This window comes from Puma concolor, chromosome C2 (assembly GCF_028749965.1).
Source record: "Puma concolor isolate L17-30 chromosome C2, mPumCon1.1.hap2, whole genome shotgun sequence".
Taxonomy (NCBI): Eukaryota; Metazoa; Chordata; class Mammalia; order Carnivora; family Felidae; genus Puma; species Puma concolor.
The window spans coordinates 107,637,658-107,656,706 of record NC_141675.1 but is presented as its reverse complement, the minus strand read 5'-3'; the positions used below and the strand labels follow the sequence as shown (position 1 = coordinate 107,656,706).

Below are 19,049 nucleotides of genomic sequence, written 5' to 3'. Positions count from 1 at the left end.
TATACAAAACTAGAAATATTTTCCTAAATTTTATGGAGTAGGTAAATCTCTCAAAACTCTTGGATGATCCTAGAAAAAGAACATTAGCTTCTAATAACCATGACTGAGATTCTATTTTCTGCTAACACTGAAAAAGGGGGATCAAGTCAGAATTTTTAATTAGGAAAACATCAAAATGTAAGATATTTATTTTTCTAAATATTGTTATGCTATGGAATGTATTCTTACCGGGTATCTATCTAAATACTATATATAGTGTTATTTCCCCTGGTACTAAAACCCACCAGATCCACTAAACAAGTCTTGCTTCAAATTGTTAAAATGCATGTAAAATACTAAAATACTTTTTCTTCCATAGAATTTCTTTAAGTATGCAATTCATTCATGTGTGTATATAATAAATACAGTGTAAAATAACATATTATATTATTTTACAATCAGGTATTCAAGATTAAATTATTTATAATTTTGTTGGCATTAATGATTTCTAACAGGCTGGAAGTAATTGCGTTTTTTATTCATGTGTTCACATGTTTTCAACTATAGCAGATGCTTGGAAAGAGACACACCTGTGTTTGAAAGATAGCTTGGTTATGATTTTTCTAGCTATGTGACACTGGACAAGTTACTTAAACTCTTCAACCCTCAGATTTCTTTATCAATATTATTTCTTATCAATTAACAATTCTTATCTTACAGGGTTCTTATAAATATTTTATGCAAAACATCTAGCGGGTTGGTGACACTAGGTGGACGTTATTCTTTTAAAAGAGAAGAAAATTACCCAACACATGCTATTATTTGAATTTTTTAAAATATTGGACCAGAGCCCTGGATGGCTCAGCTGGTTGAGCATCTGACTCTTGATTTCTGCTCAGGCCATGACCTCAGGATCATGGGCTAGAGCCCTGGATCTGGCTCCATGCTAATCATGGAGCCTGTTTAAGATTCTCTCTCTCTCTCTCTCTCTCTCTCTCTCTCTCTCTCTCTCTCTTTCTCTCCTCTCTCTCTCTCTCTTCCTCTCTCCTCCTTCCCATACTCCCCCGCTCACTCTCTCTCTCTCTCAAAAAAAAAAAAAAAAAAAGGAAATAAAGAAAAATATTTGACCAACTGTTCCCAGAATTATGCTACATGTAAAGCACACAAGTTTATAGTGTTTCTCTGTTTCTTGTCAAGTATAAGCATCTATTGTGAGGCTGTCCTGGTTCCATCTCTAGGTATGCCATGCAGTCATTCTTTGCTGGCTTAGAAAGAGTGCAGGTTCCTTCTGCTCCCTCTTGACTTACTACTTGTAGAGAATATCTCTGTGGTCTGTGTGAAGAGTGCCTGATCTCCCTGCTTGTTTCCGGATGTCCCCTCCCCGACATACCCACGTATTAATTAAGAATAGGCTAAGCTGTAATAGAAACCCAAAATGACAGTTGCTAAATAAAATATAAATACAATTTCTCTCATGCAAAAGTCAGAAGTGGGCTGTCCAGGAGTGATAAGGGTGTATCTGTTATACCAAATCTTCTTCCATATTGTTCTGCCATGCATGGCCACCATTACCAATATTAACTCATGGTCCCAGATGGCTGCTTGGTTTCAGTCATCATGGATGCATTCTGAGTGTCAGGAAGACAGATGAGACAAAGTAAACAGAGGCCAAGGGTACACAAAGACCTACTTTGAAGGTAAATGTGGTATAGGACACTCTGTTTACATTTTTTAGACAAAACTTATCCCCATGTCCACACCTGGTTTGCAAAGAATGCTAGAAAATGAATTTATTTTTCTGGGAAGAAATATCTAAAACTAGAAGTGGAACTATTGCTGTGGAAAAAGAGGAAAAGAAATATTGGGGAGAATTAACAGTATCTGACATGGCCCACCACAAGCCACTTGACTTAGTCCAAAAATATCTAAATCTTCCTTAAGGCTTTGACTTAATGGAACATAAAAATCAGAAAGGTGTGCAGACTGTTTCCACCTTCTGCCCCTCTTCATATCTCCTCTGAGGCACTGAATAGGAGCAGGCTTCCTTCATTAAAAGATAAAGAAGAAAATTCAAGGGAAATGAAGCTTAAATTAGCATCTGAAGTATTAGGGAATTATATATGTCAAGTAGCTGACTTAATAAGTACTCAACAAGTACTCAATAAGAGGTAGTCATCTTAAATTATTATATTGATTAGTCCATGGTATTATACATAGGGACAAGATATTTTTCAAACTCTATATCATGATGAAACATTACCCTTCTCAGTTTTTCCCCAGTGTATTGTTACTATTATTTCATGTTTAACTTCAAAGAGGAAAAATAAATGATTCTATAATTCTACTTACAACTCACAAAATTCCCTTTTACAGGCATACTACAGATCATCTTATGAACATCGGAACATAACATTATTTTTTGTTAGTTTTATTTAGATATCAGTATAATCCACACATGTATCAACATTAATGACAACATGATATAGTGAAAAGAACCCTGGATTAGACAGAAAAAATTAATGACAGAAATAAAAGTCATATTTCTTTTATTTTATTTATTTCTAAAAATTTATTTCTATTTTATTTATTTAGTCAGTTATTTCTATTTAGTTATTAATTCTCGACCTTGGGCAAGTTATTTGTTTTTTTATTTTCTGCATTTATTTTGTAGCAAAAGTAATATGTGATAAGAAAATTTACAAAAAGTTATATAACTTTTAAAAGTTAATCTCCCCTCACCAACTCCACTCTCATTGCTCAGAGATATTAATATCTTTCATGCATATCTGTCCATGCTCTTCACAATTACACAAATATATATAAACATATAAACAACACGAGTAGAAATTGTGTATTTCTACTGGAAATAAAAGAAAGGGTTGGTTGTATTTGCCTTTGTCACAAATACATTTTAGTCAACCTTTCAGATACACATGTATCTGAAATATATATATATATATTTCAATGCATTCTCATTATTCATGGCAGTCACTGTGAGCACTGCATTAGCAAATACTGAATCATTGTTCTAGGTGAAACACAGGGTTAGGTTCCTGAAAGCCTCTAGCCACAAAATTTCCATCAAACAATCAATATATAACCTTGTTTAATGTGTGTTTCTGTTTAAAGTCACCTTATTTAATATATATTGGTGATTAATTAACATTGAACTCACTGACAACAGCGTTATAACTCATGCCTGAAAGAAACCCATGGAACACACATACTTCTTCAATAAGATTCATCTCAACCTTTTTGCAGCTGGGAACACTACACGGCACTTCACTACATTTGAGGGCTATTTTATTTTTTTTTTTTTTCAACGTTTATTTATTTTTGGGACAGAGAGAGACAGCGCATGAACGGGGGAGGAGCAGAGAGAGAGGGAGACACAGAATCGGAAACAGGGTCCAGGCTCTGAGCCATCAGCCCAGAGCCTGACGCGGGGCTCGAACTCACAGACCGCGAGATCGTGACCTGGCTGAAGTCGAACGCTTAACCGACTGCGCCACCCAGGCGCCCCGAGGGCTATTTTAAAGAACAATATCACCGCCATACAGAACAAAAATGCAAAAATCATGGCGCTAAATAGACCACAAAAAGAACACTTGTTTACAGTATGAAAGTTTAGATATGAAGGCAGAACTATCTTTGTATTCAATCTCAGCTAGAAATGTGTGCATTGGACAATTCAAACCTTCTGCCATTCTACACATGCCTATGTCCACAAATGATTGTGAAAGTGTCATGAGTATTGATCTGAGTATTAGAAATAAATTTTAGGAAGTAGGAGAATTTGCAAATACAGATGGTCTGTAAATACACTATGCCTAGTACAACCTCATTATTTGTGGATTCTATATCTATATGCACACACATGCATATATACACACATATATAGAACTAACTCATATCTTTTTTTCTGAGACAGAGAGAGAGAGAGAGAATGAGAGAGAAAGAGAGAGAGAGAGAGAGAGAGAGAGAGAGAGAGAGAGACTGAGAGTCTTAAGCAGGTTCCACACCCAGTGTGGAGCCCGACCGGGAGGGCTCCATCTCATGGTCGTGAGATCATGACCTGAGCAAGAATTAAGAGTCAGATACTTAACCAACTGAACCACCCAGGGGCACCTAACTCATATCTTAATAACAATATAATATTTCATAGTATGAGAGTACCACATTTACTTAAGTGTAGTTGAAGATATGTTTACACTCTGCCAATAATTCCTTTTGAATATTCAAGTTGATTTGAATTATTTTATCATTATAACCAATGCTGCAACAAATATCCATACATATTTAGCCTCAAAACGTTCATATTTATAGAAATTTATGGAAGTAAATGAGTAGGTGTATTATTTTATTTGAATATATAGTTCTTCAAAAACAACTTTCCAAAAAAATTGTAGCAATTGACTCTCCAACTAGAAATACATAAAGGCAGCAGCAATTCATAGAAAAGTTACTAAATCTAGTTTTTCATGCTTCACCTGTAAAAAGTAAAAGTGCATCAATTTTTCAGAATTGTGGTAAATATAGAAAACAATGTGTGTGGAAATATCGTATATGGTTCAGTGCTACTTGTTTATTCACTTGAAATTGCACTCTGAAGAGTATTCCATTAATGGGAGCCTAAGTGGCTCAGTTGGTTGAGCGCCAACTTTGGCTTAGGTCATGATCTCTTGGTTCATGAGTTAGAGGACCACATTGGGCTCTATGCTGACAGCTCAGAGCCTGGAGCCTGCTTCAGATTCTGTGTCTCCCTCCCTCTCTGCCCCTCCCCAACTCATACTCTGTCTCTCTCTGTCCCTCAAAAATAAGCAAACATTAAAAGAAAAAAAAGAGTATCCCATTAAAATGCTTTTTTCAAGGGGCGCCTGGGTAGCTCTGTCAGTTAAGCATCCAACTCTTAATTTTGGCTCAGATCATGATCTCACGGTTCAGTTCATGGATCAAGCCTGGCTGCGCTGACTGTAAGGAGGGTTCTCTATGCCTTTCCCCTACTCACCTGTGCATGCTCTCTCTCTCTTAAATACATAAATAAACTTAAAAAAAAAGATAAGAAAATTATTTTAAAAAATGAAATGATTTTTCCAATACTTAACCATTTTTTTCTGATGGTCTATCAGATATTTGCATTTATTATTATTATATCCTTCTGGATCTTTTCTGTAAGGGATTAGTAACTTTTGCCTTACATATTTTGTGGATTTATTCTACATGTTTTTTACTTAATTTTATGACAGAATAATTTTTTCCCAGACACAATTCCAATAGCCAAATAATGATGAAACATGTAGCTGAATATACCACAATATACTGAAATTCCTCCGCTATTAGACATTTAGATTTTTTCCCATTGTTTTCAATTAAACTTTTGCGGCATAATTTTAAAACAATAACCTGAACTCATTGAAGGAGTACAATTCAATTAATTTCAAAAGTTATACATATTCGTAAAACAATAACCACAATCAAGATACAGAGCATTTCACTTTCATAAAAGAATCGTCTCATACTTATTTTCAGTCAATTCCTTTCTCCATCACAGGACTCCAGAAAAACAACGATCTGCTTTCTGTCATTGTAAATCAGTTTGCATGTTCTAGAATCTCATGTAAATGAAGTTATATAGTGTACATTTTATCTGGGTTTTTCACTGAGCATTCATACATGTTATTGTATGTATCAGTAGCTTTTTTTATTGCTGAGTAGTATCCTATTGCTTATATGTGCTATCATTTTAATTACTCATTTACATGGTGATAGACATATGAGTATATTCCATTTGGGGGATATTTTGAATAAACCTACTATGAACATTGATGTACATACAATCAGTGTGTGGTCATATGCTTTATTATGGAATTGCAGGATGGTATGATATATATATATATTTAACTTTATAAAAAAATCTATCATATAGTTTTCCCCAGTGCTTGTGCCATTTCCCATTTCCATTAGAAGTGTACAAGAGTTATAGTTTTTCCATATCCTAACCAACCCTGCTAGAATTTTTAATTATAGCTCTGTTAATGTGTACACATTGGTGAAGGAGTTCAGAACAGGTCTTCCCAAAATATACCACCTTGGCATGTGGACTATTTTGAGCCGAAAGCAACATGACCCAACAGACTCAAGGAAAACTTTTACCTGTTCCTTAAGTACCTAAAAGAATTTAGATAGGGGACCTGATCCAAGAAAAGAACTATCAGAGACAGTTCCAGAGACAACTACAAAGAACATGGGCTAGTTATAGTAAACTGTTGAGAGGGAGGAGGAATGGTTCGGTATGTCTTGAAAATCAAATTCCTTCTGTGCCCATTGTCTGCATGACATGGCAAACATTTGTTTACCAAAAATTTGCCGTTCCTATCTTCCTGTGAATCCTCTCTCCTCCCTTTGAAGTACCACCCACTTCTTTTTAGCTCAGAATGGCATTTGACCTTCAATTACCTGACTGCCTGTGTCTCATATTGTTAGAGGACTCCTGCACATTTGTAATTAAGTTTCTTTTTTCCCTGTTAATCTGTCCTATGTTAGTTTGATTATTAGACTAGACAAAGAATTAAGAAGAGTATAGGGAAAATTTTCCTCCCCAACAATTTTATTTCATTGTGTTTTAAATGTGCATAATCCTAATAACCAATGATGCTGTGCATCTTTTCATATGTTTTTTGGCCATTCATACATCCTCTTTTATGAAATGATCATTTCATTCGGTTTTGCCTACTTTTCATTAGGTTGCTTTCTTAGCACTGAGTTTTGAGAATTCTGTACATATTCTTTGCCAAATAAATATATTAGGAATATTTTCTCTCCTTTTGTAATAGTCTCTTTTGGAGACCAATTTTTTAAATAAAAGTTCAATTTATCATTATGCCCTTTATGGTTTTTGCTTTTGGTGTTCTACATTGGAATTATGTATTTGCCCTCTTTCTTTTCCCATGGAAATTTTATACTTTTAACTTTTACATTTAAGCCTGTGCTCCTATTCAAATTAAATTTTGTGAATGGTATAAGGTAAGGGGTAAGGTTCTTTTTTTTTTTTCATAAAGATATCCAAATGTTCCAGAATTACTTTTTAAAAAGAATTCCCTTTCTCTCATTGAATGGCCTCAGGACTCTTCTCAAAAATCAGTTCACTATATACCTGCATGGATCTGTCTTTCGACTCCCTGTTCTGTTTATCTATAGTTATCCTTTCACTTATACCACATTTATTTTGATTATTGTAGCTTTTATAAAAGTCTTGAAATCAGGGATTATGTGCTGTAATATTGTGATTTATAACAAGAAATATATATTTGGTGCTTCTCCCCATTTCTGGCACCATCTCCTAAAATCCTTGAAATTTCCTGAGCCATAAGAGTGACAAGAAACATCTTTTGTGACAATGGTTGGTCTATTGTCCTCAGTTCCTGAAATTACTTTAGAGCCATAAAGGTGAAATGAGTGTCTTCATAAGAAGCTCCTTTTAACCACAACTGAGTTTATATTAATGAGGTATCTTTTGGAAAATCCTTCAAGATGGGGGTTGCTGGTTGCCAAGGGAGCCAACCTTGTGATTAGACTTTCATTCTTATCCCACCACCACTCTCTGGAAGAAAAAGAGGGCTGGAGATTGAGTTCAATCGCCAATAACTAATGATTTAATCAATTGTGGCTATGTAGTGAAGCTTCCATAAAGACCCAAAAGGATGGAATTCAGAGAACATTTGGAGATTTGGGGAGAATGGTGCACTGCCTTTTTCTCATACTTGTCCTACTCATCTCTCCTACCTGGCTATTCCTGAGTCATGTCCTTTCATAATAAACCAGTGATCTTGTAAGTAATATATTTTTCTGAGCTCTATGAGTCACCCTAGCAAATTAATTGAACCCAGTGGGGAAGCCCTGGAACTTCCAACCTATAACCTATTTGTTCAGAAGCCCAGGTGACAACCTGGACTTGCAATAGACATATAAAGTGGGAGAGCGGGGTGCAGTCTTATAGAACTGAACTCTTAATCTGTAAAATATGATTCTGTCTTTGGATGGATAGTGTCAGAATTGAGCTGAACTGTGGGACACCCAGCTAGTGTCCCATAGATTGCCTGGTGTTGTGGGGTAGTTCTCTCTCCTTGCCCCTGCCAAACACACACAGACTGTAACTGCTGACCAGAAACATTTTATTAACCCCCTAACTTTGTTCATCTTTATAAATTGTTTTGTCTATTCCAGGATATTTAATTCCATATAAATTTTAAAATACACCTGTCAAAAATGGCTCACATTTTAGTCTTTTATTTCTTCTTTTTCAATCTATATACCTTTTATTTATTTATGACTTACTAAAATTTCTAGGACCTCCAATAGAGAGGTTGACATCCTTGCCTAGCTCCCAATATTAGGGAGAAAATAACTAAGTATGATACTAGCTACAGAATTTCCAGTAGTGTCCTTTATCCAGTTAAGAAAATTCCTTTTGATTCTCAGCTTGCCAAAAGTTTGTATCTTGAATAGATATGATTTTGTCAAATGCCTTTTTAAATGTATTATGCTTTTTGCATATTGCTGATTTAAATTTGCAACTATTTTGTAAAAGATGTTTGTATCTATGTTCATGATGGACATTGATTTATAATATTTTTCTTGAAACACCTTTGTCTAGTTTTGATATCGGTGCAATACAGTTCTCATAAAATAAAATAAAATATACTTCTTTATTTTCTGAAATAATTTATGTAAGATTGGTATGATTTCTTTCTAAATTTTTTTTTAAGAATCACTAGTAAAATCCTCCTAGCCTGAGATTTTTTTTTTAACAGGGAAGTTTTAAATTATGAATAAAATACATTTGATACACTACAGATATTCAAAAATTTTAGTTCTTCTCCTGTCAGTTTTGTAATTTTTATCTTCTAAGGAATTTTTCCTGCTCAAATAGTCATCAAATTTGTTAAATAAAGTTTTCAATATCATATATTTGTTGCTCTTTTAAGTTTTGAAGGCCTGTATAAGCATCCTCTCTTTTGTTCTTGATACTAATAATATAAACTCTTTTTATTATGATCAGTCTTTTTAGGAAATGAATGGTGAACTGTAACTGTGGACAAATCTGTCTCATTATTGTTTTTGTATAACCCACAAGCTAAAAATAATGGCTTTTACACTTCTAAATATTTGAAAAAAAATCAAAAGTTCAAAACTATTCCATGGTACTGCAAAATTATATGAAATTCAAATTTCACTATCAATGAACAGTTTTCTTGGAATACACCTGTGCATATTCATTTACAAATAGTCTAAACTTGCTTTTATGGGAAGTCAGCAGAGATGACCATTTGTAATGGAGACCTTAATGCCAGTAAACATTAAGGTATTTAACATTTGGCCTGTTATAAAAAATGTTTGCTTATACCAGTTTAGAATGTTATCAATTTTATTGTTGTTTTCAGAGAACCAGATTTTGCTTTGATTGATTTTTCTCTATTACACATCTATTTTCTGTTTTACTAGTTTCTGCAATTATCTTTTTTATCTCTTTCTACATAATTTGGGTTTAATTTTCTCCTCCTTTTCTACCTTTGCAGGGTGGAATAATTGATCATTGACTTTAGATCTTTCTTGTTTCTTAACATAAGCATTTAAAAATATAGACTACACTCTAAGGAGAGATAAGCTGCCATCCATAAATTTGGATATGCTGTATTTTCATTTTTATTCAACTTAAAATATTTCTTAATTATTCAAAGAAAAAGAAGATAAAAGAGAGGAACCTACTCTATCATATATGGGCATATGGCAAAGTTATAGTAATAAAAAAGGAGTGGAATTAACCAATCAAAATAGTCAAATAATAAATTTGACTATCATTCAATTAGGGACAGATTAGACTAAGTCAATGGCATATTAAAATCTATTGTTGATAATAAATTGCTCTAATATCGGTGGCTTTAAGTAATAAACATTCATTGTCTCACAGTTTCTAAGTGTCAGGAATCCAATTTAGCTGCATCCTTTCAGTCAAGGTCTCTCATAAAGCTACATATAAGGTTCTGGCCAGGGCTACAGTCATCTTAAAACTCCACTGGGGATCAATCTGCTCCCATGCTCATTCATTTGGTCATGGGCAGGCTTCAGATCCACTTCAAGCTCATTCTTGTGGCTGTTGACAATGCTCAAGTCCTACTTGCTGTTGGCTAGAGATGTCAGTCCTTTGTCATGTAGCTCTCTCCATAGGGTAGCTCACAACATGGCACCTTGTTGTCCCAGAGTGAGAGAACAGAGAAGGAGAGGGCAAAAAAGAAGTCACAGTCTTTTGTAACCTAACCTTGGAAGTGACATCCCATCACTGGCCATAATCTGTTGATTGGAAGCAAGTCACTCAGTACAACTCACTCTTAATTGAAAGAGATTACTCAAACAGATGAGCACCAAGAAACAAGGTCATTGGAGGTCATTAGGAAGGCTGCCTACCGAACAAAGATGGTGTTAAAAGACTGGCTTGTTGTATGGAGAAGAGTAAAACTAAATCTCTACCTAACATCACATAAAAAGATGAAATCCATATAAATTAATAATCTACAATTTGAAAGATATTATAACAAAATAGTATAAAATGTAGATTTAGGTATTGGAAAGAATTTTTTAAATAAAAGTTCAAAAACAAACTATAAAGAAAGTGACTGCTTCATTACATCAAAATAAGGAATTCTGTAAGATAAAAGATATGATGAAAAAATTAATTACAAAAAGAACAAATGGAGGAAGATATTTTCAAATTCTAAACTTCAAGCAATTAGTATCTAAAATATCCTGCAAACTTATCTAAATCAACAAAATCAGGGGCACCTGAGTGGTTCAGTCAGTTAAGCATCTGACTTCAGCTCAGGTCATGATCTCATGGTTTGTGGGTTCGAGCCCCGTGTTGGGCTCTGTACAGACAGCTCAGAGCCTGGAACCTGCTTTGGATTCTGTGTCTGCCTCTCTCTGCCCCTCCCCTGCTCACACTCTGTCCCTGTCTCTCAAAAATAAATGTTTAAAAATTTAAAAATAAATAAATACATAAACAAATAAAAATCACAGAATCACTCCAGAAGAACAGATGCAAAAAAGATAAGAAGATGCAATTTAAAAGATGAAACCCAAAGGTTGACAACACAGAAAAAAATGTTCAAACTCATTACTAATCATTGAAATGCAAATTAAAAGAACAATGAAATAACATTTTAAGTCTCAGCCTTGCAAAAATAAGTACTCTGAATAATGCAGAAAGTGAAAAGGAAGTATGGGTATAGGGACCTTTCACAGTAGAAAGAGTAATATCACAACCTGACAGTATTTAGCCAGATTAAGTATATGCATACCTTATCACATCAGCCATTCAATTCCTAGCTCTTTATATCTTAAAGAAAGTCTTATAAAATTCATTAAAGGGGAATTTATAAAAAGAATGTCATTGCAGGACTATTCAATTTATCAGGTAGGTAGAGGTTATCTGGCATCCATCATTGGGAGAATAAATATAAATATGAAAAATGCACCCTTGTGGAGATTGTGCAACAATAAGATGGAACAGATTTAACATTCACATAGTCACACAGGGGGATCTTGTAAACACAGTACTGAGTGAAAATAATACTAATAAAAAGGAACAGAATGAAATAGCTAACATAATACCTTTTCTAATGCAGTATAATATTTTATTCCATGTATATACCATAATTCATTTAATAACTAACATTTGTTGAATATTTAAATTGAGCATACCATATACAATCATTTTTGCCACATCACTATTTCTTAATGTTTATTCTGAGAAATGAGATTGGTGAATCAAAGATTAGAAATTTTGAAAGTATTTCTATGTACGCTGTCAAAATTTTCTAGAACTAAAGTTCCAATTTATGTTTCCATCAACTGTGCGTGATAATACTGTCTCAACTATAAACACTTGGAATTTAATTCTAAAAATATATTTCCTAATTTGAAACATAAATATTTTAATATACATTTCTTTGATTTTTAGTACAACTATTTTCCATAACTTGATTGGCAACATATTATTTTTCTAATTGAAATTTTTTAAAATGTATTGAGGTAAAACAGATATACAACAGATATATGATATCTGCATATATTCAATATGTACAGTTTGATGTATTTGGAAATATACAAGCAGCCATGATGCCATCACTACAATCTAGGAATAGACATATCCAACACTTCCAGAGTTTCCTTGTGTCCCTTTGCTTTGTTTTTTTTTTTAAGATTTTTTTTTTTTTAGAACAGTTTTAGGTTCATAGCAAAATTGAAAGGAAGATACAGAGATCTCCCATTTACACTCTTTCTCTACACATTAATAGCTTCCTCTACCACCCTTGATTTTTTTTTTTTTTTTTTGTGGTAAGAACAATTATCAGGAGATTTACCCTTTAAATTCTGAAGTACACAGTACCATAATGTTAACTATTATACAGCAGATCTCCAGAACTCATTCATCTTTCAAACCAAATTTTTATACCCAATGAACAAATGAACAACTCACTATGTTCCCTACGGGTCATGCTTCAGCTTCTGGCAACCACTATTGTATTCTCTGCTTCTAAGAGTTTTACTATTTAAGATACCTCATAAAAGTGAAATCATGTGGTATTGGTCCTTCTGTGAATGACTTATTTCACTTAGCATAATGTCCTCCAGGTTCATCCATGTTGTCACAAATGCTGGGAGTTTCTTCCTTTGTAAAGCTGAATAATATTCAATTCTATGCATATACCATATATTCTTTACTCATTCATCTACCAATGGACACTTGGTTTTTTTCTGTATCTTGACTACTATGAATAATGCTGTAGTGAACATGAGAGTGCAGATATCTCTTCGAGATCCTGATTTCAATTCTTTTTGATATGTACCTAGAAGTGGGATAGCTGGACCATATGGTAGTTCTACTTTGAGTTTTTGAGGAAACTCCCTACTGTTTTCCATAGCTGCTGAACCATTTTACATTCCCAAAAGTACACAAGGGTTCCAATTTCTCCACATCCTCACCCAGTATCTTTTTAAAATGTGTAATAGCCATCCTAACAGGTGTGAGGTGATATTTCATTGTAGTCTTGATTTGCATTTTCCTGATAATAATGTCAAGCATCTTTTTGTATACCTGTTGGTCATTTATATATCTTTGGAAAAATGTCTTTTCAAGTCATTTGCCCATTTTTCAATTGGGTTATTTGGGTTTTTTTTTTTTTTTTTTTTTTTTGCTATCAACTTGGATGAATTTCTTACATACTCAGGAAATCAACTCCTTACCAGATAAATAGTTTGCAAGTTTTCTTCCATTCTGTACATTTTCTTTTCATTCTTTTGATTGTTTCCATATTTGTGCAGAGGGTTTGTGGTTTGATGTAGTCTCACGTGAGTACTTTTACCTTTGTTGCCTGTGTGTTCTTACTGTTATATTCAAAACATCATTGCCAACACCAACGTCAAAAAGCTTTTCTTCTACATTTACTTCTAGGAGTTTTATAGTTCAAGTCTGTGTTTAAGTCTTTAATTTTGAGTTGATTTTTGAGCATGGGATAAGGTAGGGATCTGATTCTTTTTTTTTTTTTTTTTTTTGCATGTGAATACCCAGTTTTCCCAGCACCATTTGTTGAAGAAACTATACTTTTCCTTTTCCCATTGTGTCTTCCTGCCACCTTTGTTAAAAGATCAGTGGGTTTATTCCTAGGCTCCCTATTCTGTTCAATCAATCCATATATCTGTCTTTATTCATGTATTGTACTGTTGTGCTTAAAATAGCTTTGCAATATATTTGAAATCAGGAAGTGTGATGCCTCCAGCTTTGTTCTTCTTTCTCATGATCTCTGTGCCTATTCTGGGTCTTTGTGAATTTTAGAATTGTCTTTTCTATTACTGTCAACAATGTCATTGGGTTTTTAAAAAGATAGTATTGAATCTATAAATTGTTTTGGGTAGTATGGACATTTTAACAATATCAAGTCTTCCATTTCATCAACACAAAATATCTTTATGTATATATATATATATATGTGTGTGTGTGTGTGTGTGTGTGTACTTTGCTTTCTTTAATATGCTTTCTTTAATTTATTTTGGAAATGTTTATAATTCTCAGTGAACTTCATTACTTCCTTTGTTAAGTTTACTCTACAGTATTTTATTATTTGATACTATGTAAATGAGATTGTTTCTTAATTTCCCTGTCAGATGGTTTGTTGTTAATGTATAGAAATGCAACTGTTTTTTGCATGTTGACTTTGTATTGTATAATTTTGCTGAATCCATTTATTTGTTCTAATAATTTTTTATGTATGGTGTTTTCATAAAAGTCATGTCACCTGCAAAAAGATAAGTCTTATTTCTGCCTTTCTGATTTGAATGCATTTTCTTTTTCTCACCTAGGATTTTTTCTTTCATAGGACTTCCACTACTTATCTTGAATGAAAGTGGTGAGAGTTGACATCCTCTTCTTATTCCTGATCTCAGAGAAAAATTTTCAATTTTTTACTATTGAGTATGATGTTAGCCGTGGGCTTATCAAATGTGGTCTTTATTATGTTGAGTTACATTCTTTTTATACCTAGTTTTTTGAGAGTTTTTGTCTGAATGAGTGTGTATTTTAAATGCTTTTTCTGCATCTAGTGAGATGATCTTGTAATTTTTATTCTTCATTCTATTAATGTGATCTATCACATTTATTGATTTACATATGTTGAACCACCCCTGCATCCCAGAAATAAATCCCACTTATCATAATGTATGATATTCTTAATGCACTATTGAATTCAGTTTACTTGTATTTTGGTGAGGATTTTTGCATCTATATTCATCAATGATATTAGCCTATAATTTTCATTTCTTATAGTTTTCTTTGTTTGGCTTTGGTATCAGAAATGCAGGACTTACAAAATAAGTTTGGAACTATCACCTCCTATTCAGTTTGGGGGAAGGGTAAATTCTTCTTTGTTTTTATTATTTTTATTTTTTCCTCACACTGCTTTATTGCAGAATCTGAAAGGCAGGTGAACCAGTTCCATCCCTCTGCCCATCTGTGGGCAGAATGGAGCTGAAATGAAATCAGAAAACATTCAACAGACATGACTGGGCAATATTATAGGACCTCCTTAAACAATGAACTCCTGATTTGCTGCCTAGAGAGCCCTAGCCCTGAGGTTGGGTGGCATGGGGTGAGGAGGGTCAAGCCTGAATATACTCCACTTTTGAGGACTTCTCTGGCACCCATGGGAGAACTAAAGTCTCTGGAAAGAAGTCGAGATTGAAGAGGGCCTAGGTCCCAGATTGCAGGTTTGGAAGGTTGAGTCTAGAGCCCTGATTTGGGAAGAAGTTTTGGTCTAGGAACCCAGACTATAGGGAAGATGGCTAAATTCTGGAGTCTAGGCTTGCAGCGGGGATTTGAATCATGGAAGCTCCATAAGATCCCAGGTTTGGGGGTCCTGGGTAAACAAGTACCGGTCTGGGTATGTTAGAGCATGGAGGCTGAATCCTGGAGCCCAGAAGGACCCCAACTGGGTCCCAAAGGTGGTTTGGAAAAGGAGTCTTAGTCCTAGAGCCCTGGTTTAAGAGGCTCTGGACCCAGGAGTCCTGGTTCAAGGCCTGATGAGCCGCACCCCTGGCACAGCACTTGGTCTCCAGCCCCCCCCACAAATCCTTGGTCCACCAGGGAGGTGGCACAGAGGGCACAGGAGATGGAGCTGTGGTGCCAGTGGTGGTCTTAGAAGGGCACGTACTTGCCTCCACCCAGTCCTATGATGCTACACTTGCAGCTGCTGCACTTGGGTGCAAACACTTCTCCAAAACCGGCCACTCAGTAGGGATCATCATCCCTAGAAGCAAACTGCTGCTCTGCCATGCACATTTGGCTCCCTGTGCAGACCAGGCATTCTTGATGCCAGGGCCGATCACGGTATGTTACGCACCCTATGTCAATGACTGGCTGCGGAGGGTACGGCGAGGAGAAAGCTTGTTCTCCTGGCAGGGCACGCAGTAATGAGCTTGTGGGGCACAGAGGAACAGGAGCCCAGCAGCTGCTCACAAACCATTGCACCAGAAGCAGCGCTCGGGCCCTGTCTGGCCTCTTCTGCATTCCAGCTTCCGGGACCCAGGCATAACGGCGTATCCTGCAGGTGAACTCCCAGGACAAGGCACTGCTGCAGCAGTCAATGCACAGCAGCTCACTGTACTGGCAAGAGAAGCTCTGGCACCGCAGCAAGCCCACCTGGATGTGGCGGTCTTGGTAGAACACCTCCCTTGAGTCGTGCCCCACATGCGGCTGGCACTCAGCACAGGCGGTGGCAAAGGTGTTGTCATAGCAGGGCACACAGTCGGGGCCATCATCCATCCGTATGTATTTGAGTCCATACAGGGATTCGCTGCATTTTGCACAAAGTCCTAGCTCATGGTGGCTATGAGTGAGCCCCCTAAGCCGGTGGCGGAGCCAGAAACCGCAGTTCCCTTGCGTTTTCTCCATTATGTTTTGTCAATTACGTCTAATTATTGATAGGGAAGGACTTACTATTGCCGTTTTGTTTATTGTATTCTGTCTGTTTTGCAGGGGCTTTGAGGGGAGTGGCTTAGAGGGCAGGGGGCTGACAAGAGTTAGAAAAGAGGTCAGGGAAAAACAAGAGTTAGGAAAAGGCTGAGCAAGAACCCACGCTAGAGTCTGTGCCTTCAAGATTTGTGCTTTAGACTGGAGGTTCACAAACTGGAGTACCAGCCCACCATCAGTTTTTGTGCAGCTCTGGAGTAAGAATGGTTTTTACACTTTTAAAAGGTAGAGGAAAAAATCAAAAGAATAAAATTTCCTAACGTGAAAATTCTATGAAATTCACATTTCATGGTACATAAGTTTTATTGGAACCAAGGCACACCCATTCATTTACATGTTGTCCATATACTTTCATGCTGAAGTAGCAGAACTGAGTAATTGGAAGGAGACCTTTTGGCCCATAAAGCCTTAAATTTTACGATCTGACCCTTTACAGAAAGACTGCTGACTCTTTCTGTAGAGCTTTGCTGCTCAAAGTATGATCTACAGACCATGAGCAAGAAGTATCATATGGGAGCTGTTAGAAAGGCAGAATCTCAGGTCCCACAAAAGACCTGCTGTATCCAAATCTGCATTTTACAATGATTTGTGTCCACATTCAATTGCACGGAGCATTGTTATATTAGTGTCCTGTTTTGGCAGATGGGTCAGTAAGTCTAGCAAGTAGGACATGGGTTGGATTAAGAGTAGGAGACAGAGGAGGAAGGGACAGGGTCCACAGACATTTAAGGAATGTCTGTCACTTGGGGGTGCACAAGAAAGCACACATTCTTACCCTAGGCTTCTGAGATTCCTGCATATAAATATATGGATAATAGGAAGTCATATGCAAGTTAACATAAAAGTTTGCATTTCTTATTATTAAAGTATGCTTTGCCAAAGCTGATCAACAGGAAGATAATCAAATTAGCCAATATCCACCTTCCCATCTCCAGCCTCAATGTAGGTACACACACAAGAAGAGTTTTCTGACAAGCAAGAATGCCATTTTTACTAGAAATTGGCCAGAAGCACTGCTATGGGGAAGTTTCTTAAGAGGTAGTAACTCAAATATTTTGCTAAAGCATTGTTACAAATGCTAGAATAGTCATGAATAAGATGGTACAGAGTACAGTCCTCCCTCAAAGATACCCTACAAGAAAATTCACCATTTGATGTTCCTTTCCTTTCCTTTTCTTTCCTTTCCTTTCCCTCCCTTCCCTTCCCTTTCCTTTCCTTTCCCTTCTTTTCCTTTCCCTTCCCTTTCTTTCCTTTCTTTTTCTCTTTCTTTCTTTCTTTCTTTCTTTCCTTCTTTCTTTTCTTTCTTAATGGGAACTTTTAAGATTTACTCTTTTAGCAACTTTCAAATACATGATACAATACTGTTAACTTTATTCACTATGTTATACATTACATCTGCAGAATTTATTTATCTTATAACTGGAATTTTGTACCTTTTCATTACCTTACCACATTTTGCCCACTCCCCACCCCATGTTCTTAGTAACCACATCTGTTCTGTTATCTATGAATTTATTTTTAAAGATTCCACATATAAGTAACACCATATGGAATATATTTATATATTCAATTTATATTCAATTCAACATTTTCTTTACCAGTTCATCCACTGCTGAACATTTAGGTTGTTTCCATGTCTTGGTTATTGAGAAAAATGCAATGAACATGGGGTGTAGCTTTCTAAGAGATAGTGGTCTCATTTCCTTCAGATATAGACTTAGAAGTGAAATTGTTGGGTTGCATGGTAGGTTTATTTTTAATTTTTGAACGATCTCCATACTGTTTTCCACAGCGACTACACCACTTTACATTCCCACCAACAACACACAAGCTTCCCCTTTCTCCACATGCTGACCAACAATTGTCATCTCTTGACTTTTTAATAATAGCCATTATAATAGATATGAGGTGATGTCTCAATATGGTTTTGATTTGCATTTCCCTGATATTCGTAATTTTGAATACCTTTTCATATTCCTCTCGGTCATTTGCATGTCTTCCTTGGAAAACTGCTCAGTTCCTTTGCCCATTTTTTAAATAAGTTTTTTGGTTTTTCTTCCTTATTGAGTTGTATGAGTTTATATGTATATGTATATACATATATATAAATATACATTAATTAATTATATATTAATATTAACTCCTTATCAGATATATAAGGTGTAAATATTTTCTCCCACTTCTAAAATATCAGGATATTAGCTGTAAGCTCCACCCATTTCCTTCCCTGTTTAAGGAGAAGATTCTAGATTGTATGCATTTTTCTCTATCTCTCAGAGCTGTGGTGGCTGCTGAGAGCCACCTGCACATTTTCCTCTGGACAATACACTGAATGGCGTTTGGTGCAGTGGCCACTTCTCTCCTTCCCTTCTAACGGAAACATCTCGGGATTGTGCACCTTCTTTTAGTCCCACAGAATCATGCTGTTTGATGAAAATGAACTGCTCTCTTTTCTGTAGGGAAACACACTTAAAGGCCCAAAAAGTGGGTGCAG

The 19,049-nt window shown here is 35.6% G+C and overlaps 1 long non-coding RNA gene and 1 pseudogene across 1 annotated transcript in view; both read right to left on the bottom strand.

Annotated features, from left to right (window-relative positions):
• Nucleotides 1–19,049, bottom strand: part of LOC147577480 (uncharacterized) — a 208,358-nt gene that overhangs the window by 81,421 nt on the left and 107,888 nt on the right. The window lies entirely within an intron of this gene.
• On the bottom strand, nt 14,182–17,726 carry LOC147577481 (four and a half LIM domains protein 3 pseudogene; annotated as a pseudogene).